General features: G+C 43.4%; 1 pseudogene; it reads left to right on the top strand.

Moving 5' to 3' along the window:
* The first annotated feature begins 12,670 nt into the window (after positions 1-12,670).
* LOC146011713 (5S ribosomal RNA) lies at positions 12,671-12,789 on the top strand (annotated as a pseudogene).
* Positions 12,790-23,352: the final 10,563 nt, after the last annotated feature.

Raw genomic sequence — 23,352 nt, 5'->3', positions numbered from 1 at the left:
ATGGGGGTTTCTGAGTAGCAGCGTTTGTGCTGGGTGGGGGAGATAGGCTGCAGCTGCAGCAGTTATTCCTATCTCTCCCTGCCCAAACCCAAGTGCTGCTCTCTACATGCATAATGATTCATTTGCTGAGCACCAGAAACAGAATGTTATTTTGTTTCATTTATATAGTACCACTCAGACATTGTGAATTACCTACACCCTGCTGTCTACTGGGGTCCCATATTTGTCCATTGTTCTAGACTATTGTAAGCCAGAGACTGAAACACCAACAACTCCCTTTACTTCCACCGTAAATAAGGCCAATTATCTAGATGCATTGTAGTAAGACATTCTTTATTGTACAGAATCTAGGACACTGTTTTTCGCCACAATAGATTTATTTTTATTGTGGAAAAAGCAATCTTAGACACACTCATGATGGCTTCACTAGAATAATGAATACAGAACATTGTTAATCCTGATTTTAAATTTCTATACTAAGCGGAGACAGCTGCGTGTTACAATAATAACAAATTTCAAGACCTAAAAAGAAATATATGTCGGTCTGCTAGTCCGTCTGTCTCTCTCTACACCTCTATCTATCTATCTATCTATCTATCTATCTATCTATCTATCTATCTATCTATCTAGTGGCGTAACTATAATTTATGCACCCCTCCCAAAATTTTGCAGCACCCCCCAGTAAAGTTATCAACCTTCCTTCCTGGCCGCCCATGCTTCCTTATGCCGCCTTACCCCTTTGCTCAGCAGGGACCTGCAGATCCTGCTTCTGCTATGAAAATGGTCCATCACAAAATGTCCGCTCCCATACAGCAGACAGTTTCACAGAACTGTCTGCTGTATTGGGGCGGACATTTTATGATGATCCATTTCCAAAGCACCACAGAGAAGATCTGCTGGTCCCTGCTGCTAAGGTAAGGCAGGGGGGGGGGCATGGGCGGCCAGGGAGAAGGGCGCTGCCGACGCTTCCAAAGTGGGACCCGGCCACAGCACAGACGTCTGTGCGGCAGTGGCTACAGCATTACAATAGCCCTGCAGACCCCTGGCTCCCGCACTTACACAGCACCTCCCCGTGCGGGGCTATTGTTACGCCACTGTATGTATCTATCTAATGATTTCTCCCCCGCACCCAAGGCTGGGAATGAGAATGAATGATTATCCCCTTCCCGACATTTGACGTACATTTACGTCATGGTCGGGAAGCACTTCCCGACACATGGCGTAAATGTACGTCATGGATTTAAACTGTCACCGCGTCTATAGACGCGGTGACAGTTTCAACATGTCTGCTGTCCCTGACAGCAGACATGTCCGTGCATGCCCAGGGGGGGCTGCGATGCCGCCCCCCCGTCGGCGATCGCTGTGATTGGCTGTTCAGTGTGAACAGCCATTCACAGCGTTTTCCTGTGTCACCGGCGAATAACGTTCGCCGGTGACACGGGATCAGAGGTGATTGGTGCTGTAAAGTACAGCACCAATCACCGCGGGGTGTAAGGGTGACACTGGTGTCACCCCACCTCACCCCGCCCGCCCCCAAAGGCCGTGATTGGTCCGTCGGACCGACGGACCAATCACAGCCAAGGAGGGGGATTTAAACTAACGGTGACTGCACTGCAGACGCCATTCCGGTCTGGAATAGCGTGCAGTGCGGTCACCGTACCCCCCTGCCGCCATACTGACCAGAACCTTGCTCCAAACTTGCTCCATACTTACCTGATCGCTGCTTCATCACTGCTTCCTGGATCCTGTTGCTACTTGTGCCTTCCTGTGAAATTGTGCTGCTGCAGTGTACTAGCTAGATAGAGAGATAGATAGAGAGATAGAGAGAGATAGAGAGATAGAGAGAGATAGAGAGAGATAGAGAGAGATAGAGAGAGATAGAGAGAGATAGAGAGAGAGATAGTGTCAGAGAGTGCTATATTTTGTGCTGCTGCAGTGTGATATAGTTATAGATAGAGAGAGAGAGATAGAGAGAGAGAGATAGATAGAGAGGCCTAGTGACAGAGTGCTATATTTTGTGCTGCTGCAGTGTGATAGTTATAGAGAGATAGAGAGAGATAGAGAGAGAGAGATAGAGAGAGATAGTGACAGATTGTGCTATATATTTTTTATATAACTGACTGCTGCCCCCTCCTTTTGTGCTGATCAGTATAAATTAACTGATCAGCAACTTTTTGGGGGCGCAGGTTTTTTTTAATATATAGATATACCTGTCAGTGCTGCTGCTGCAGTGTCATAGAGTGATAGATAGTGAGAGATAGAGAGATAGAGAGAGATAGTGACAGAGAGTGATAGAGAGTGCTAAATTTTGTGTCTGCTGCCCCCGCCTTTTGTGCTGATCACTATATCTGAGGTGATCAGCAACTTTTTTGGGGGTACAGAGGTTTTTTTTTTTTTATATATACCTGTCAGTTGCACCAAAGGTTGTGCACCTGCTGCACCTCACTGGTAATCAGTGTCGCATCACTGATCACCTTTTTTTTGTGTGTGTGTGCTGTGGGGTCTTTTTTTAATTTTTTTTTTACACACACTGTGATTTTGTGGGTGTCCTGTGGCCGCTGTGCGCTGATCAGTGACGTACATCACTGATCATCTTTTTCGGCACAGGGTTGATCTATTTTTTTTTTTTTTTTGATCAAATTCCTGTTGCCTTTGAGCGCTGTTCAGTGACAGACGTTACTGACCAACATCTGTGCTCAATTTTTGGCGCAGGACCTTTTTTTTTTTTTTAACCCCTTCAATTTTTTATTTTTAACCCCTTCATTTTTTTTTTTTTTTATTGGTATAAAGTATTTTTTTTTTTCTGCACTACATACACACTACATACCCCCCGGATTGAAATAAAGTTTGTACCCCCCCCTACACTATACACGTGTTGAAACATTTCACTACCAGTAACACAAAAATAAAAATGGCATCCCAAATGTCCTCCCAAATGTCCTCCCAAATGTCCTCCCAGTCATCCAGGAGAATGTATTCAGTGGAGGAGGCATATGCCATGCTTGCTTCTGACTCTGACACAGCCAGTGATGCAAGCGGGGAATTTGAAGGATTTGCCTTAAGCTCCTCTTCCTCCTCTGGTGATGAGGGACCCCCTCAAAGACGCCCCCGTAGAGCAGCTGAGACCCCCCCCCCCCAATAATTGATCTCGTATGGACCCCACCACCAGACAATTTTGAGCCCCAGGTTCCTGAGTTTTTGGCCATGCCAGGAATCCAATTTGATTCCACAGGTCTCAGAGAAATTGACTTTTTCAAATTATTTTTCTCTGATGATTTTATAAATTTAATGGTGGACCAAACTAATTTATATGCCCAGCAGTTTATTGCTCAAAACCCCACGTCATCATTTGCTAGGTGGACCCCTGTAGATGCAGTAGAGATGATGACGTTTTGGGGTCTGGTGTTTCATATGGGCATAGTAAAAAAGCCAGAAATTAGGCAATATTGGAGTACAGATGTTCTGTACAGTACTCCATTTTACCGTATGGCCATGACCCGGACTCGATTTGAGACAATTCTTAAATTTATACATTACACCGATAATGCACAGTGCCCACCCAGAGATGATCCCACCTTTGACCGGCTATTCAAAGTCAGGCCAGTCATTGATCATTTCAGTGCCAAATTTGAAGAGGTGTACATCCCTGAAAAATTTATTTGTATCGACGAGTCCCTTATACATTTTAAAGGAAGGGTTAAATTCCGCCAGTACCTTCCCAGTAAGAGGGCAAGGTATGGCATAAAAATGTATAAACTGTGTGAAAGCACCTCAGGGTACACCCACAGGTTTAGGGTTTATGAAGGGAAGGATTCAAGAATTGAACCGCCAGAATGCCCCCCCTCCCTCGTAGGTGTTAGTGGGAAAATTGTCTGGGATTTAGTGCACCCCTTCCTGGATAAAGGTTATCACCTCTATGTGGATAACTTTTACACCAGCATCCCCCTGTTTAAGGCCCTTGGTTCAAGAGGTACAGCAGCTTGCGGTACTGTGCGCAAGAACCAAAGAGGCCTCCCAAAAACGCACATTGCCCAAGTAATGAGAAGGGGTGAAAGCAGGGGAATATGCAACGAAAATATGTTGTTGGTCAAATATAAGGACAAGAGGGATGTCCTTATACTGACAACAATTCACGGAGACAGTACCACCTCCATCCCTGTACGAGGTACCAGTACCCACACCTCCAAACCTAATTGTATCCTGGATTACAATAGGTACATGGGCGGAGTTGATCTTTCAGATCAGGTACTGAAGCCGTACAGTGCCCTGCGGAAAACAAAAATCTGGTACAAGAAGGTGGCCGTGTATATCATCCAGATGGCACTGTATAACGCTTACGTGCTATTCCGTTCTACCGGCCAGAGGGGGACATTTATGCACTTTCAAGAGGAAGTCATAAAGGGCCTAATATTTGGGAACCAGCAGGCAGAGGGCCCCAGTACTTCTAGTACTGGTCCCCGTATTGTACCAGGGCAGCATTTTCCTGATGAAATCCCCTCCACTGGAAAAAAGGGCAGGACACAAAAAAGGTGCAAAGTTTGCTATAAAAAGGGAATAAGAAAGCAAACTATTTTCCAGTGTGACACTTGCCCCGACAAACCCGGCCTACTGTATGTATAAAGGAGTGTTTTAAAATATACCACACATCTATGGAATATTAGGTTCATAATTTCACCGTGCTTCGGGGGTCTTGCTAATGCCACATAGCACCCACCATTCATTCCACCAGAATCTGAGCCGCAAAATCCAAAAATCACTCCTTCCCTTCTGAGTCCTGCCATGCACCCAACTGGTATTTTTTGGTCACATGTGAGGCATTGCCGTACTTGGGAGAAATTGGGGCACAGATTTTGGGGTGCTTTTTCTCCTTCATTCCTTGTGAAAATGAAAAATTTTGAGCCAGAACTGCATTTTTGTGTAAAAAAATTTAATTTTTCATGTTCACTGCCCACTTGTATCAAAATTGGTGAAACCCCTGGGGGTTTGAAATGTACACTATACCCCTAGATGAATTCCCTGAGGGGTGTAGTTTGCAAAATGGGGTGACTTGTGGGGGGGTTCCACTGTATTGGTGCAACATAGCACCCACCATTCATTCCACCAAAATCTGTGCTGCAAAATCCAAAAATCACTCCTTCCCTTCTGAGTCCTGCCATGCACCCAACTGGTACTTTTTGGTCACATGTGAGGCATTGCCGTACTTGGGAGAAATTGGGGCACATATTTTGGGGTGCTTTGTCTCCTTCATACCTTGTGAAAATTAAAAATTTTGAGCCAGAACTGCATTTTTGTGTAAAAAAATGTAATTTTTCATGTTCACTGCCCACTTGTATCAAAATTGGTGAAACCCCTGGGGGTTTGAAATGTACACTATACCCCTAGATGAATTCCCTGAGGGGTGTAGTTTGCAAAATGGGGTCACTTGTGGGGGGGTTCCACTGTATTGGTGCTTTGGGGGTCTTGCTAATGCGACATAGCACCCACCATCATTCCACCAGAATTTGTGCTGCAAAATCCAAATATCACTCCTTCCCTTCTGAGTCCTGCCACTTTTTGGTCACACATGAGGCATTGCCGTACTCGGGAGAAATTAGGGCACAGATTTTGGGGTGCTTTGTCTCCTTCATACCTTCTGAAAATGAAAAATTTTGAGCCAGAACTGCATTTTTGTGTAAAAAAATGTAATTTTTCATTTTCACTGCCCACTTGTATCAAAATTGGTGAAACCCCTGGGGGTTTGAAATGTACACTATACCCCTAGATGAATTCCCTGAGGGGTGTACTTTGCAAAATGGGGTGACTTGTGGGGGGGTTCCACTGTATTGGTGCAACATAGCACCCACCATTCATTCCACCAAAATCTGTGCTGCAAAATCCAAAAATCACTCCTTCCCTTCTGAGTCCTGCCATGCACCCAACTGGTACTTTTTGGTCACATGTGAGGCATTGCCGTACTTGGGAGAAATTGGGGCACATATTTTGGGGTGCTTTGTCTCCTTCATACCTTGTGAAAATTAAAAATTTTGAGCCAGAACTGCATTTTTGTGTAAAAAAATGTAATTTTTCATGTTCACTGCCCACTTGTATCAAAATTGGTGAAACCCCTGGGGGTTTGAAATGTACACTATACCCCTAGATGAATTCCCTGAGGGGTGTAGTTTGCAAAATGGGGTCACTTGTGGGGGGGTTCCACTGTCTTGGTGCTTGGGGGGTCTTGCTAATGCGACATAGCACCCACCAAAATTCCACCAGAATCTGAGCTGTAAAATCCAAAAATCACTCCTTCCCTTCTGAGTCCTGCCATGCACCCAACTGGTATTTTTTGGTCACATGTGAGGCATTGCCGTACTCGGGAGAAATTGGGGCACAGATTTTGGGGTGCTTTTTCTCCTTCATTCCTTGTGAAAATGAAAAATTTTGAGCCAGAACTGCATTTTTGTGTAAAAAAAATGTAATTTTTCATGTTCACTGCCCACTTGTATCAAAATTGGTGAAACCCCTGGGGGTTTGAAATGTACACTATACCCCTAGATGAATTCCCTGAGGGGTGTCGTTTGCAAAATGGGGTCACTTGTGGGGGGGTTCCACTGTATTGGTGCTTGGGGGGTCTTGCTAATGCGACATAGCACCCACCAAAATACCACCAGAATCTGAGCTGCAAAATCCAAAAATCACTCCTTCCCTTCTGAGTCCTGCCATGCACCCAACTGGTATTTTTTGGTCACATGTGAGGCATTGCCGTACTCGGGAGAAATTGGGGCACAGATTTTGGGGTGCTTTTTCTCCTTCATTCCTTGTGAAAATGAAAAATATTGAGCCAGAACTGCATTTTTGTGTAAAAAAATGTAATTTTTTCATGTTCACTGCCCACTTGTATCAAAATTGGTGAAACCCCTGGGGGTTTGAAATGTACACTATACCCCTAGATGAATTCCCTGAGGGGTGTAGTTTGCAAAATGGGGTCACTTGTGGGGGGGTTCCACTGTATTGGTGCAACATAGCACCCACCATTCATTCCACCAAAATCTGTGCTGCAAAATCCAAAAATCACTCCTTCCCTTCTGAGTCCTGCCATGCACCCAACTGGTACTTTTTGGTCACATGTGAGGCATTGCCGTACTCGGGAGAAATTGGGGCACAGATTTTGGGGTGCTTTTTCTCCTTCATACCTTCTGAAAATGAAAAATTTTGAGCCAGAACTGCATTTTTGTGTAAAAAAATGTAATTTTTCATGTTCACTGCCCACTTGTATCAAAATTGGTGAAACCCCTGGGGGTTTGAAATGTACACTATACCCCTAGATGAATTCCCTGAGGGGTGTAGTTTGCAAAATGGGGTCACTTGTGGGGGGGTTCCACTGTCTTGGTGCTTGGGGGGTCTTGCTAATGCGACATAGCACCCACCAAAATTCCACCAGAATCTGAGCTGCAAAATCCAAAAATCACTCCTTCCCTTCTGAGTCCTGCCATGCACCCAACTGGTATTTTTTGGTCACATGTGAGGCATTGCCGTACTTGGGAGAAATTGGGGCACAGATTTTGGGGTGCTTTTTCTCCTTCATTCCTTGTGAAAATGAAAAATGTTGAGCCAGAACTGCATTTTTGTGTAAAAAAATGTAATTTTTCATGTTCACTGCCCACTTGTATCAAAATTGGTGAAACCCCTGGGGGTTTGAAATGTACACTATACCCCTAGATGAATTCCCTGAGGGGTGTAGTTTGCAAAATGGGGTCACTTGTGGGGGGGTTCCACTGTATTGGTGCTTGGGGGGTCTTGCTAATGCGACATAGCACCCACCAAAATTCCACCAGAATCTGAGCTGCAAAATCCAAAAATCACTCCTTCCCTTCTGAGTCCTGTCATGCACCCAACTGGTATTTTTTGGTCACATGTGAGGCATTGCCGTACTCGGGAGAAATTGGGGCACAGATTTTGGGGTGCTTTTTCTCCTTCATTCCTTGTGAAAATGAAAAATATTGAGCCAGAACTGCATTTTTGTGTAAAAAAATGTAATTTTTCATGTTCACTGCCCACTTGTATCAAAATTGGTGAAACCCCTGGGGGTTTGAAATGTACACTATACCCCTAGATGAATTCCCTGAGGGGTGTAGTTTGCAAAATGGGGTGACTTGTGGGGGGTTCCACTGTATTGGTGCAACATAGCACCCACCATTCATTCCACCAAAATCTGTGCTGCAAAATCCAAAAATCACTCCTTCCCTTCTGAGTCCTGCCATGCACCCAACTGGTACTTTTTGGTCACATGTGAGGCATTGCTGTACTCGGGAGAAATTGGGGCACAGATTTTGGGGTGCTTTTTCTCCTTCATACCTTCTGAAAATGAAAAATTTTGAGCCAGAACTGCATTTTTGTGTAAAAAAATGTAATTTTTCATTTTCACTGCCCACTTGTATCAAAATTGGTGAAACCCCTGGGGGTTTAAAATGTACACTATACCCCTAGATGAATTCCCTGAGGGGTGTAGTTTGCAAAATGGGGTCACTTGTGGGGGGGTTCCACTGTATTGGTGCTTGGGGGGTCTTGCTAATGCGACATAGCACCCACCAAAATTCCACCAGAATCTGAGCTGCAAAATCCAAAAATCACTCCTTCCCTTCTGAGTCCTGCCATGCACCCAACTGGTATTTTTTGGTCACATGTGAGGCATTGCCGTACTCGGTAGAAATTGGGGCACAGATTTTGGGGGGCTTTGTCTCCTTCATTCCTTGTGAAAATGAAAAATTTTGAGCCAGAACTGCATTTTTGTGTAAAAAATTTAATTTTTCATTTTCACTGCCCAGTTGGACCACAATTGGTGAAACCCCTGGGGGTTTGAAATGTACACTATACCCCTAGATGAATTCCCTGAGGGGTGTAGTTTGCAAAATGGGGTCACTTGTGGGGGGGTTCCTAAATTTTAGCATCTTTTGGTGCCTAGAAACCTACATGGTGCCTAAAAAATAATCTCATAAAAAGGAGGCTCCAAAATCAAGTAGGTGCTCCTTCTATTATGAAGCCTGTGGTTTGGTCAACGTGCACACTAGGGCCACATATAGGATATTTATGAAAACAAAAGATTTGGGGGAATCAATTTTTAGTCACATTTCTCTAGTAAAATGTACTGTGTTCCTTAGAAAAATGTATTAAAATTGCAAATCTGCAAAAAAAATGAAATTTTGAAATTTCACCTACACTTTGTTTTAATTCCTGTGAAACACCTAAAGGGTTAACAAACTTCCAAAATGCTGTTTTGAATACTGTGAGGGGTGCAGTTTTTGAAATGGCATCATTTATGGGGGTGTCTCACATACAAGTCCCTCAAAGTCACATCAGAACTGAACTGGTCCCTAAAAAAATCAGTGTTTGAAATTTTCTTGAAAATTTGAGAATTTGCTATTCATATTGTAAGCCTCCTAGTGTCCAAAAAAATTAAAAGGAAGTTGAAATAATGATGGAAACATAAAGTAGACATATGGTCTATGTTAGTTATTAACTATTTTGAGTGGTAAGATTATTTGTCTCACAAGCAGAAAATTTAACATTTTGCAAATCGCTAAATTTTCCATTTTTTCACGACATTTTGGTATTTTTCACAAAAAAACACAGACTGTATCGACCCAAATTTACCACTAATTTGAAGTACAATGTGTCACGAAAAAACAATCTCAAAATCACTGGGATAAGTAAAAGCAAAAAAAAGTTATCCCCACTTAAGTGAGACATGTCAGATTTGAAAAAAATGGCTCTGTCAGGAACGCAAAAACTAGCTCTGTCAGGAAGGGGTTATACAAATTATCCATTCACATGCCTGCGGGGGTTCAGGGGGTGGGGTCAGGCAGCTGTCCGGGCAGCGGGCGGCCCTTGGTGGACTCAGGTAGGAAGCACATCTCATTATTCGTAGCTAAGGTGTGCAATCCTTTCCTATGACTTATCATAAATATATGATATGGTGAGCAGTCAAACTCTGTGTTGTGCCTAGGCAATGTTATTAATTGTTACATAGAGGCACACAATATAATAGTATTGGTAATTGTGTCGTTTCACGGCGGCAGTTACGTAGTCAGCGTAGGGTCCCTGTCAGAATCAGCATAGTGTTTCCGCAGCCAGTGTAGTTAGTGTAGTCAGTGTCCCTGTCAGAATCAGCGTAGTGTTCCCGCAGCCAGTGTAGTTAGTGTAGTCAGTGTCCCTGTCAGAATCAGTGTAGTTTTCCTGTGGCCCCTATCAGAATCAGCGTAGTGTTCCCGTGGCCAGCGTAGTTATCATAGTCAGCGTCCCTGTCAGTATTAGCATCGTGTTCCTGCAGCCAGCATAGTCAGTAGGTTCGCGGCTAGCTAACGTAGTTATCATAGTCAGTCAGCGTTACGCAGTTAGTGTGTAGTCAGCATAGTTAGCGTAGGATGACATGACAGGTGTGAATGTGTTCCTGAAACACCCCCACTATCCATGCCTGCCCGAAGCGTGGTGAGCGCAGCGAGCCCCGAGAGGGGACACGGTACGTCTCCTATCAACCTGTTCATACCCCCACTCTCCACGTCGGCTTGGAGTTGATTTAATAACGTGAGGCGAGCGCAGCGATCCACCAAGCCTGAAGCATGGCGAGGGGACGCGGATTACTTGATGTGTATTCCGTGTCCACTAGCCATGCTTCGGGCTTGTTTTAGCCATATGATCACCACGCTTCGGGCTTGGTGGCTTGCTGCGCTCGCCACACTTTATAAAATCAACTCCACACGAATGTGGATAGTGTGGGTATGAACAGGTCGGGAGGACGCGTAACGCGTGCACTCGCCATGCTTTGGGCTGGCGTGGATAGTGGGGGTATGCAGATGACAGTAGATCTTACAATGTCTTCCACCTTCTGTAGTAAAACTAGAAATAAGCTGCCCAGGGTGACCCTGTATATATTTTATACTGCATAGTGTTCCCCCAACTGTCTCACTTTCAGTGGGAACGTCCCGTTTTTTGGGGGACGTTCCCACGTCCTGCCCGGGACAGGCAGTTGTGGTGTGCGCTATTTCTGCAAGCAGAGGGGCTGGCCAGAGGCTTACAGAGCTGCTAGCCACGCCCCCACAGCATCAAAAAATAGGACGTGGCCTCACAAGAATAATGCAATTTGTAGGCCACACCCCTTGTCCTAGGCCACTCCCCCTCATCTTTGGAGCGTGTGGATGTCCCTCCTTACTTGTCTTCAAAGTTGGAAGGTATGTATACTGTAGAATCTGTCTGGTTTAAAAATCTTGTCTAAATTACCATTTTCAGACATTTTCTGACATTTGGATAATTTTTGATTGATCACAAAAATGATCAGATTTTAATTTTGTTGGAATGATAATTTTTAGAAATGTTTCCACTTTAGGCAATATTTTATGTAACAAGTAACCTGATAAAGATGAAGAATCCCCAAAACATTGTGCTGTCTTGTATACGTGTTTCGCCTACATCGGCTAGGGCGCTGCATGAAGAAGCCGACGTAGGCGAAACACGTGTCGCTAGAGGCGCCCCACGTCACCCCTTTTGGAATCCAGCCGGAGCCGGGCTCTCCCACCACCATTCTGCCAACAGCTAAAATCTTGGAGCATAAATCCAAAAGACAGCAAGCACACGCTAGCCGCGCCGCGGCGAGTGCCAACACGACAAGCCGCGACAAGCACGGAGGCACCATCGTGACGGACCGCGTCACTCCCCCTGCTGCATCCCGGTGATTGACTGCGTTAACCGCACAAGCACCGAGGTCGGACAGGACGGAACATCCCCTTGTCCCCCTGCCGGAGCACAGCAGGGTCAGGTACAGGAGTTGCCACAGTCTGAAGTATCAGCCGTGGTATACTCCACATTATAATATCAGCAATTTTGCTTTAACAACTGCCAGGTTAATTCTATTCCATTACTGCTGTATCTATATTGCCAAGTGTGCGAGTAATAGCCCATTGGGGGCTTGTTGCAATAACAGAGCCAACGGCTGCTTTGTATCTACATTGATAAAAGTGGGATTATTACAACTGCTCTGTTATCTTGATGCCCATTGCAACAAGTACCTAAACAGCAATACTGTCTCACATTGTTACAAGTGGGCACACTCCAACAAATTGCAATACAACCAATGTCTGTGTACTCCTAAGATAATAGAACTGTGACCCATATAGCAATTTTGCTTTAACAACTGCCAGGTTAATTCTATTCCATTACTGCTGTATTTAAATTGCCAAGTGTGTGAGTAATAGCCCATCGGGAGCCTTCTGCAATAATAGAACCAACGGCAACCTTGTATCCATATTGCTAAAAGTGGGATTATTACAACTGCTCTGTTATCCTGATACCCATTGCAACAAGTACCTAAACATCAATACTGTATGCACATTGTTACAAGGGGGCACACTCCAACAAATTGCAAGATAACCAATGTCTGTGTATTTCTAAGATAATAGAACTGTGACCTATATTATCCAGGACTTATACAAAAATTATACAATCCTATTCGCTTCCAATTTATCCTTGGCAGCCAATCACAGATCATAAACCAGGCATTATCATTGGTCATCTTTTGTCAATCTGTCAATTTGCTGTTGGGATATATTGTCTCTGTCTAAAACAAACCGTGTTAAAAATTAATACATCTGGTAATATTCAGCAGTTGACCTGAGCTGCTTGGTCGGGACTTAACCCACAATAAATATACCACCATACCTCACTGGATTGCCCAAACCCTTTTCGAACTTGGAAGCCAAGCAGTGAAGGGCCAGGGCAGTATCCAGGTGGGGGACCCCTGGAGAAGTCCAGGTGTGGTATTTTTGATGATAGGCATCCCAGTCAACAGACCAGCAGCCCAGGAGCCGCCTACTGCTCGATTCTAAACCTTTGCCAATATTGGCATTTATTATTGTATTTTACAATTTAATTTGTTCGGTAACGTGGGGTGACCAAACCCCAATCTGTTCGCCAGTTTGGGAAACAAACTCATTTTTGCTACCTACGGTCACCTTGGTCATTATACTTCTGATGACCAAATGCAATAAATGGTAAATTATATGTGTGGTAACACAAAATTTGGTATATGATTTATGAACTATTACTAGTTGGTACCACACAACAAAAACAAACACACTCAGAGTAATGTTTATTTCATTCGTTCCTCCTATTTTAACAAGTCCGCAATAAAAGTTATGTTTTAAACTAAATTCAAATTACATTTTCCAAGAGTGCGCCCAAAAAGCGTTTACTTTCTTTTGTTTTGCACTTTTGCAAACACAAAACAAACCCACCCTCAGTGTATGATCTACCAGCTTTCCTTTACAGAGAATATGTACAGGCAAGATATGAACAAGGCATGTAAGGAAATACACATATCGGTAGGGATGGTTGCCATCGATGGCAATTCTGCAACTGCCCATTGATAGTGCTTAACTACAGTATGCAAAGGATGACCATCAATAGTTTTCTGTATCGATGGTCAGTCATTGTATTTGATTGATTGCCTGTGGGCCAATCAAAACACAGGGGGCGGGGCTTCATGGTTGTCGGGGGTGGAGCTATGCTCCTTGTCCCGACACTTTTTTGTCCCGACAAAAAAAAGCAAAACATCTCTTTGCTATTCCACCGATGGAGGGAAACCATCTGGTTCTCCCCCATCGATGGAAAAAATATTCGACATCGACCATGAACCATCAATGATTTAGAATCATCGATGGCCGATGGCCATCCGTACATATAGGCCCTTATTCAGATCTGAGCTCAGTAGAAATTTGTTTGGAAAATGGGCAAGGTGGGGCAAATGTAACATGTATAGAGAGAGTTAGATTTGTGTGAGTTATTTTGTTTCTGTGCAGGGAAAATACTGGCTGCATTATTTCTACACTGCAATTTAGGTTACTTATATGTTAGTTGGGTGCCCACTATAGTAAGTACGCTCATACCCCCACTATCCATGTCGGCATGGAGTTGATTTTATATACTGTAGTGTGGCGAGCGCAGCGTGCCACTGAGCTCGAAGAGTAGCGAGCCCCGCGAGGGGACGCGTAAAACTAAGCAAATAGCTTAGTGGGCGCCCAACTAACATATAAGTACCCAATTTAGATTTCAGTTTCAGTACACCCCACCCAAATGTAACTCTCTTTGCACAGGTTACATCTGCCCCACCTGCAGTGCACATGGTTTTGCCCATTTTCCAAACAAATTTGTACTGAGCTCAGATCTGAAAAAGACCCATACAGGCAGAACAAATGAGAGATCTACAGCCACAAAATGTATAAATGTATAGGCAGACACATATACAGGCATAGATCAGGAAGAAGCAGAATTGTAATACAGGCAGGATGAGTGGCATACATTTGTCCCAGTTGCCCAGAGACAGGATCAATATTGGTGCTCCCCATCCTTATAAATAGTATGTGTATATATAATGAGATATTAGACAAACTGCACATATTTCAAAATCAAACAATCTGGGTGCCAGGCTGCAAAAATGTTTTGCTAAATCAAAAGAAGCCAGCACAACCAATTGCAAAACAAGATTTTAAAGTCTCAATGAAGATATAATGTAGGAATCCAATAGTAGAAGCAGAAACAATGGGTAAATAATGCATTCTCAAGCATAGCAAAGAAAGCATTGTTTCCTTCTGGTCAGATAAGCCCAAAGGTTGTTCCTCGGGAGCATGCTAGACCAAAATGAGAAACGTCTGTGTGTAAATGCACACCTGTCCAAGAGAGCCAGCCCGCACATTGGAGAAGCTGCCAGTGGCTGTCCATGGTATTGTGACGTGAGCCTGGCAGATACTGGACCTGCTTGCACATAACCATGATGGTTGTGGCCAATCTATAAGTAGGACCTAGGCAACGACACTGTCAAGGCTTCTCTGAGTATTAGGTGTCCCTATTGCTATATCTAGGTGCGGGGTGCCTGAGCTATATACAAAAAGTGATGCAAAAATAATGAATGTAATTACAATATTAAAGAAATAGTGTTGGTGAAGAGATTAGTAAGTGTTAAATGTAATTGTGTTCCACCCCAGAGCCCCCCAGCCAGGGGCACTGCACCCCAAACCTATGTTACGTACTCCAGTCTGGGTCTATATTTAACTAATATAGAGCCACATGATAACAGCGCTTACTAAAATAATCATAAATTGAGAGCTGACTACTTATTAGTTATCTATAGACCCAGATTAGGGTATCATAGGGGTGCGGTGCCAATGGATTGGTGCGGCTGGGTGGCTCTGGGATGGCACGTGATTATATTCTATTTAACACTAAATACACTCTTACTAATCTTTTCACTAGCACTATTTAATATTTGATATACATTTATTACTTTTGTATCACCTTTTGTGTATATATATATATATATATATATATATATATATATATATATATACATATACACTGTATATATTGTTAATGTCTATTAAATATGACCAAAGAACAATAAGTGAAAAGCGTAGGTTACGTATTATGTCCGTAACCTGGGTACCTCTTATACCTAGCTACGTGCGAACAAAAACGTAGCGCAGCGTAGCGTACCTTTATGGTGTATTATACACCAAAGAACCAATACCTTAATAAGAGACCCCTTCGCAGTACTTTGTCTCTAATCTGCGAATACACCTTTAAGGACAATGTGCGTATATACCTTTATCGCTATATGCGAATAACAGACGAGACCACAGTATAAAGGTGCGGAGATAGAAACTCCGTAAATAATGTATTTAGTCCCTAATGGACAAAAGGGGATTACAGAAATAGGAACAAAACATCTGAGTAACACGTGATGCGATTCTCTAACAATAATAAGTACTTTAAAAACACTTACAAAGATGCAGAAACAGATACAATTATAATCAGCCACATTACATAAAAGGGGAATACGAATGTTTACCTTCAGGGGAAATAGCGCAGCGCAGTCCGGTCGGAGCTCACTATGTTCAGGTTTGAACTATAGTCCGGTCAATGGTCAGGGAAAGGAAGATGTGCCGAAGTGACCGAGGCCGCCCTGGGTCACCTATCTTATAGGGTCAGAAGGGGGAGGTCAAAGGCCATTCCTATTGGTCAGGGTTCGTATGTCAAGTCCTCTGTGATTGGGGCAAAGTAATACAACTGGTTTGCAAAGGTGCAGGGGGAAGGTGAACTTTGGAGTCCTTTGTCTGTTGGTATCGTCGTCAGGGGTTGTAAATAGCAGTAAGAACCGGTTACAACTAGATTCCTTTGTTATACACTTTTTAACAGAAACTGTCTTGGGAATATGGATTTTGTCCATAACTATCGGACCGTATGGATTGCGATTTATTCGCAATGACCGGAATACTGTGCATAAGAAACGGAACGTAACGGTACTAAACATTATACAGACGGATGTATGCAATGCTAACTAAGCTATGTGTGGTGCTCTAAACCTTTAACTATATTTTATTTAGTGTCAGTATGTTATTATGAATTTATGTGTAATAGTATGGCTGAGCTTCTGGTCCACTTTGTAACACAGACTCGGGTATGGACACTTTATTTGCGCAACTCTGCGAACCAAAATGGCGGCCATACTATCCTAAAATGGCGTGTATGCAACTCGACTTTAACAGTCCACCCTTTGACAGTAAATATAAAACTGTCACAGTACAAACATTTTACATAACAATACAGAAATTCATAATCCTAACAGAGAAATTGGGATCCGTGAATTAAACATATAAGGGGAGTAAACCATCTGCTCTTTGGCCGATCCAGGATCATGGATAAATGATGGGCCACATTTATCGAACAATCTACTCAGGGTGACGAAGGATAATATACAAATCTTGGGATAAAAATAAAAACAGGGGAGGTTACACTATATACAATTGTTTTTCAGATATGGCATCCTCTGGTAGGTATTGTTTGTGACAACAGACCCTTGAACTCTTTGTTGTCTCTCTTTTTGGTATGCTTTTAAGTATGTTGGTATTATCATTATCAAACATCCGGTCCTGGGTAATGTGTCAAGTTTATAGATTCTACCTTGACCTAAACTGGGACGGGTAACACACTCTCAGAACTCTGTATCGTCTGTCCAATGCCTGGCAGCAGTGCGGCGGCAGTATCCTTGACTTTGAAGATAAGAACGGATGGTGGTGGGGGACAACAATACCCACAACAATAGAGAAAACTGAGAAAGGAAAAACTTGTTAGTGATCCTTCCAACCTGTTAACAGTGGGGTGTGTCATAGTCCCTTTTGTAGCTTGTACAGGTTGCTTGACCTTAGCTGCTCTCCAGTCCTCCCGAAATGGTGCCTCTTAGCGATTTCTTTCTTTCGCCCTCGAGTGTAAGGACCTTCTGGGTTTCTGGTCTTTTGGCAGTAGGACGAACGTACCCGAATCTCTCTCTCTGCGACTTTGTTATTGAGGTAGTGCTGGTCAACAAGACTTGGGGTGGTTCTTTCCAAAGGTCTATCAAGCAACCTGTATATGGCAAAGCAGGGGAAACAACAACATCTCCTGGTTCATGGTTATGCACAACAGGTGTCAACAAAGTCCTTTTGCTGCAGTTTTCCAGGTGTGGATACATCACTTGCATTACTTTTTCCCGTGGTGTGGTCTGGGATCTCCTTGTGGGATTACCATAACATGTGGCTGCCCGCCAAGCAATGTTTCGATGGGGACAAATGAGGTGGAGTTCTGAGAGTGATTCTACTACTACAAAAAGAGATTGTGGGGTGTACCATCAGTCCCTAAAAGGTTCACACATGACTTAAAATCTTTCATATAAACTTGCATACTTAGGGGTGTTTCTGGGCTGCCATATCTATACGCACAAACATCAACACATATATATATAAATAAAAAAAAATAAGTAAATAACTAACTAGCACGCTTCTAGAGTGGACTGTACAAAGCCAATTTTGTATTACCTGCAGAGAATCCTGCTGGAGGAGGGATGTGGAGATGGCTCTGTGGGAACAGCTGTTCCAGTTTCTTTCCCCCAGACAAGTAAGGCATGATCCTGTCGTCTTACCTGTCTGTGGGCACACCAGTAATTACGGACTAATTTTCCACATACCTTCCCTGTCAAGACAAGTCAGGCCATGGGCTATCTCTGCCCTGACAGTTTGGCATGTTTTCAGAGTCACTGGTTTTCCTTGTCTATCTTTCTTCTCCTGTCCACATCCCTTCGGCTTCCAGACTGCTTCTCCTGCAGGGGACACAAATCTTGTATTTCTATGTGAATACACTGACATTTACAGGGGGAACACAAACATTATCCGCAGAGCGCATGGCTCACCCAGCTGCCTTGCCAGCATGTTCATTATCAAGTGACACTGAATCCTTATCGAAGGTGTGGGCTTTACACTTGATAACAGCCACTCTGTCCGGCAGCTGTGTGACTGTCAGGAATCTTTTAAACTTACAACGCTTGCGCCACTGGAGTGCCAGCTACTGAAACAAAACATCTCTGAGGCGCCATAGGGCCTAAGATCTTCTGCATTACCCCAACAAACGTACTTGGAGTCGGCATGAATATTGGCTGTTTTTTTCTCTCAGCCCGCAGTACTACTAATGAGGCTGCTGTTGCTGAGTGAGACGTCCAATGGGTTCAGCCTCTACTATGCCTTTTCCATCTATTACGGTATAGCCAGTGTACAATTTTCCCCACTCGGTGTTGTGGAAAGAACGAGGGAGAGAAAAAAAATGAATTACCTCTTCCAATGGGTTGTTACCACCCTTTGGGGGCATGCTGCAAAGGTCTGATTCAAACATGTCATGCAATCATATTCGTCTCGGCTCCCACTAAATTCCACCATTCCAGCAACCTCAGCACCAATCCACCCCTTGTGCCTTGGAGGGCACACCTGGTAAGAGTGTTGCTGGGTTTACAATATTACCCATTTTACTGGTAACATTTATAGAATTCATCAATGCAAGTTCCCATTTAGTGACCTTGGCTGATGAATATTTTTCACATGTTTAGGCAGAACTTTAGAAGTGTCCAGACTATATGAGGAGCATAAACAGTTAAACACACCCCAACACCACATTCTCAGTTTTGTTTACCAGTAGTGCTATGGCAACTACACTGTGTAGACAAGTAGGAAGTGCTCGAGTAATAGGGTTTAATTGTACACTGCAGTACGACATTGGTCAGGCTGGCATCACCAGGTTTCTTACGTCACTATATCTATCGCCCCCTCAGCAGGTCTAATATTCTAAATCACATGGTCTCTTGTGTCAGTCATACCCATGGCAAAAGGCTGTAATCAGGCCTGTTTCTTCTTCTTTACTATCCACATCTGTCTGTGAAGACATGGGTTTTGTGATTGCACCTATTTATATGTAAATGCGTTTTACAACCCTTTTCATTCTGTTGAAGGGGAATGCTTTGTGCACTACTTGGACTGCTTTTCACAAGATGGTGGCTGTGGTTGCCCTGGGTAACATAAAGAGCAATGCTTAAAGTTACTGGGACTTTGTTCAAGATTTACTGAAAAATATATATATTTTGACTACTCGCTTTATGGGGTACCGCATATTCACAATAGGTATTTCTCTGCTGGGAGTGCGACAGATTTTTCAAACTATTTTTCTATGATTTGTGGGTTTATGGTTACTAATGTGTCCCAGATTTTCCCCTCCCCCCTCCTTGTTCAGGCGCAACCGCAATCCGTCCTGAGATACCTTATGTCCTGCCTCAGGAGGATACACCAGAAGTTGTCTATCGCCATCTGCCGGTGTTGTGGATGAGGAAAGACATAACAATAGATCATTAACCCATTGTATTGGTATTTACCCATTGGTGGGCCGTAAGGACAGTGTGCGATCTTGCAAGACCCGGGGGAGGGGCTTGGTGGCTCTCTGAGGTTTCTGTAACAGAAGAGTAGGGGAAGGAGAAAAAAATTGGAAAAAGAGAGAGAGAGATACTAAAAAAAAAATAGAAAAAAATTAATGACAGTACTGTGTACATTTATTTTTAAACAGGAAATTTCTCTTTTATTTGGATGACACCAGGATTTGGCACTATGGGGGAATTGGCTCTCAACTATTTGGTTCTTACCCTTTTTAACTCCTGTTCTGATTTGTAAGCCCTCCCTCTTTTCTCTTTCCCAGTGGGGTTGTGAATATGGGCTGTGTCTAGGGGTATTTAGCTAAAAGTTCTCTTTTGGGAACCTTGTTATTTCACTGGGTATTTTTCCAGCTCAACCTCAGGTTTCAAATGGTGAAGCTGTACTTTGGGGCGCTATGCTTTCTGTTTTTAACAGGGTTTCTATTGAAGCTATTGTTGCCATTAATCCTGTGTCCTTCCCATCTTTAGTTCAAAGGGAACTCGGTATTTGTGCTGTAGTTTTTAGCTACCTTAGATGGGTTAAAAAAAAATCTATAACAGTACAGTGCAGCATTAGTCATGGGGGTATATCTAACAATTTTGCATCTAGTTCGTGCATACTGATCCTGTTGTTTCTAAGTTATGAATTCTCTGGAGTCCAGCAGCAGACATAACTTATATTTCAAGGTAGTTCTGTAATTTGAAGGTCAATCGTAGCCGCTGCAGTCAATAAGACAGAGCATTTGATATGCAAGGGCCCGATTATGATCTCTATTTGTTTCACCAATGGGTAATGCTGCACCTTTCCTGTTACCCCAATTGTAACTGCTAATTGCTTGGCACAACCTAGACCAGGAGGGAATGTTGTTAACGGGTTTGATACAAAAAAACTTTTACCTTTAAACCATTCCACTTACCCATATCTGAGGCTCCTCCCTCAGATATTGTCTTATGTTACCTGGTTGTGGGGTGTATGTGTGTCCTACTCCCTGTTTGCATATATGTGTCATGCTTAGGGCGGCGTTGGCTACTAGGTGGGGCTATGGCTATGTGTTGAGACCTACCTGTCTTCTCCCATTGTGTCTCCCAGTTACTTACATATGTGTTATATTTCCTATGGTTACTTACCCTGCAATGTCTGGCTATGTGTCCTTTGTTTCCACATTTGAAACATACCGTTTGGTTTTGTCTTACCGTGTCTTGCCTTGGGTGTGGTATGTTATAGGTTGGATCCTTACTAAAAGTGTGACTATCGGCTGTTATCAGTTGCTGCATGCCGTTTGTCTGTCTTTCTGTTTTAAATCGTTTGTCCAGATCAATAGCAGATTTCCTTAAAGTATGTATTGTCATCTGTCTGCAGTTGGGGTGAATAGCTTCTATGTTGGTTCTCAAATTTTCCCTAAGACCTTGTATTAGCACAGAGACAATCCCTCCCTTAAGATTTATGTTGTCCCTGGGGTCGGGGATACCAGAGTGTTTTGGCAACGCCTGTAAAGCACGGTTGAAATAATCGCTGGCAGACTCACCATCTTTTTGTTTTATGGTGAACATCAGAGTATTTTCAACCGTCGCGGGGAAACATACACCCAATTGTATATTTATTAGGCGTATATTTTCCTGGTTGCCCTGTTCAGTTAAAATCTTATCGCCCTCCACACCACTGTCTCGAATTAACTTCTGGACATCTATGTGTGAAGGGAGACAAGCTCTCAACATGTATCGCCAATCCTTATTGGTGGGCACATCTGAATTTCCTCGCTCCCTTACAAATTTCTGACACTTTGCCAGATCTTTGCTGGGATCAGGGAAATTTTTGATGATTGAATGACGTTCCAATCGTGTCCAGGTATTGTGCATGTCACTATCCTTTACAGGCATTACCTCATCCCTGCCTCCCCATCCACAAGGAGGTTCCACTGTGTGCAGAGGGTGAATCTGTATCCCCCCTGCACCATTGGACAACATCCCAGGAACAACTATCTCTGTGCTGTGTTGTGTGTACTTACCTGTGTCTCCAATCATGTTCCTGGCATCAGCCATCTCCTCGACCAGAATGGCAGCAGCAGCTTGGGCTGTCTCAACCTCTCTCTCCTTTCCGCTAGCTTCGCAAGGGATGGCTGATGTCAGGAATCCCCCCTGTGGATCTGTATCTTGCTTCTAGGGGGTAAAAACAGTACACAAGTTATTCATTTTCAGGTTATTTTTGGTTTCACTTCGGACTTGAATTGTTCCCTTTTTTACATATTGGTGAGTGGAAACATTCGTATTCCTGTGGCTTATTACACTTGCATCTGACAGATAACTATGTTCCTTTTTGATTGTACTTTCCTTCTGCCACAATTTTAGACATTCATTCTGTTCAACTCTTTCCTCGAGTGGCAAGAGCAAACATTTCTAATCTCTAACTGCTGATAAGACTTCTGGATCGAAACCACCAACACTGGGAAATTCTAACTTGCTGCCTTGTGTCAATCCTTTTCCATTTCTTTTTGTAAACAACTGCTCGTTCACTGTGCTCCAACACATTATGGAAGCCGCCGACCCTTTGGGTCGACTAGATTCCTCCCTAACTGACTCGGTATCCCTGTGTGACCTGTTATTTCCCATTGTTACAGGAATAAAAGTTCACAGCTAGCAGAAACCGGAGGGCCTTTTATCAGTGAGTCACTCCCAAATCACTCCTTCTCCACAAAATGGCACTATTCCGCAATTAAGCGTGAAGCCCACTATGCAAGGTAATGTACTCAATCACCAAGTCTTTCAACTAGTAGCGAACTACTAGTCAACTTGCAAGGTGCGGCAATTTTTCCAGGACACAACAAAACTGGTTTTTCCTGTATCCCCAAAAACTGGTATTTCTAAAGTAGCTGATCGGATCACTGGGTTCCGATTTAGCCTCTTGTACCCTTCCAATGGCTCAAAATAGGTAGTTCCACGGAAGGGGCAGTTCCTATGGGCACGTCGTCACGTGCACCTTGTCCTACACCGGACTGTCCTACACTGGACTACACTGCGCTTGAGTCTTGCCGTCACACACCCGTTCACCTCAGTTTTGTTTTACACTGGGTGCTAGTTACACCTTGGTCTTATGCTTAAACTTGAAATATTTCTGTACAGAAAAGTCTTCCCAGGTTGGTAGTTTCTCACTAGATACTTATGCAGGTATAGGAATCTATTAAAATAATGCTTGAGTTGCTTGTTTATGAGAAAAAGAACAATAAAAGAAAAACTTATTTTCTCTTATTAATCACCGCTTTATCCACAGTATGTTACTATACTGTTTTAAATAAAGCTAGTGATCAATACTGTTCACCTTTGAGTTCCTATGTGTGCTGCATGTGCAGTGCCAATGAACAGCTACGTATGTACGTGCGTTGTTCACAGGCCGCCGATGAATCGGCCACCCACGTGTTCTATAGTGTATTTGCAAGGTTGCGCTCGGGTTTCGCTATACGCAGTAATTGCGCCTAAATGTGGAATAAATCCCTTAACTTCGTCCGAAAGTTACGTATCAAGATGCGAAATAAATCCCGCACTTAATCCGTAAATCACGTACCAAGATGCGAAAATTTCCC

The sequence above is a fragment of the Crinia signifera genome, chromosome 6, assembly GCF_055691185.1.
Source record: "Crinia signifera chromosome 6, ASM5569118v1, whole genome shotgun sequence".
In the NCBI taxonomy this organism is placed as follows: Eukaryota; Metazoa; Chordata; class Amphibia; order Anura; family Myobatrachidae; genus Crinia; species Crinia signifera.
Note: the sequence above shows the minus strand (reverse complement) of the source record. Positions and strands in the feature narration are given on the sequence as shown.